We start from the raw sequence: 1,290 nt of genomic DNA on the forward strand, positions 1-1,290 counted from the left end.
AGGAAGAGTATTAGCTAGCTTTGTAAAGAGGAAGAACAATTGCTAGTTATTCTGTTGGTGCGGTGCCATTAGTCAGCTTTAGCCATTTTATCTGTTTTTATCCTCTTTCTCTCATAATTCCCTTGCTGCAAAAAGGACATGTTTTCCTTGGCAAAATCCTGAATAGATAATTTTATGTTTTGTTTTGTTGTGTGTTGTCATGGTGTGTACATTGTGCTGTTGGCTTGGGGATGTGTTGACTGATTATGTTTCCCCGCCTCTCTTTTTCTCTCTATTGCTCTCGAACACACGCACACGTACACCTGCACCTGCCCTGGGTACCTATTTCAATGCACCGTTCAATGGGCGCATTATATTCATCATCGTACATTATTCAGGTTTGAATCAGGGTCTGTCAAGCTTGATGACGATCCAGAATTTAATAGCTCCAACAGGAATAGACTTGACAGCGCAGCCCACCGCTGTGATCCAGTGAGTTTCTATGACATGCTGGACCCTGGTTTGACTCTCTAGATTCTGGACGAATTTGTGATTACCCCAGTAACTCCAGCAGGGTTTTCTCTGTCACTGCTTAATAGCTGTGGTGGCTTCTTAATCAATCTGCCAGCTGAGTGTGTGTGTGTGTGTGTGAGATTGTAATTGCAGTGTACTGGCACAAAGCGCTGACTCAGGGATGCTGTTCAGCTCCTGAGGACTTCAGCGGTCACAATCGTGGTACACCATGAGAAACCATTGGTTATTATCCTCTATAATAGGCTTGTACAAATATTGTCAGTTTTCATTGTTCAGCACGGTCAGAGTTTGGGTTTCTGCTGTGATGAATCAAGACTTAGCTGCTGTATAATTGTAATCTAGTCATTCACAATGGGGGGGGGGGGGGGGGCTTGATAAAGTTCTCGATGTTATCCTTCATGCAGCACTTGTCTCCTTAGCGGGCATTAAGCAGTATTTGCCTCAAGCTTGAGTGCAAGGACAGATTGTTATGTGTTGATAATGGCCGGTTTCCACAGTCTCCGTTTCATGGTCAGCTGCAGAGCTAATCCAGTTTTCAGGTAGCTGCTATCTAAAACACAGTTGTTTTACCCAGAGCCATGGTATAAATCTGTCATTCGTCACACCACTGATGGTAGAGTGCAACGTCACACATGGCAGATTAAGGTTTTAAAGCCTTATTTTCAAAGTAACTACACGCTATTACATACACACTCATGCATGCACACATTATCTAACAAAAACATGTTGTTCTTTTATTATGTTTATTCCCATGAGAACACAAAGAAAACAGACGAC

This window comes from Pleuronectes platessa, chromosome 5, assembly GCF_947347685.1.
Source record: "Pleuronectes platessa chromosome 5, fPlePla1.1, whole genome shotgun sequence".
NCBI classification, from domain to species: domain Eukaryota; kingdom Metazoa; phylum Chordata; class Actinopteri; order Pleuronectiformes; family Pleuronectidae; genus Pleuronectes; species Pleuronectes platessa.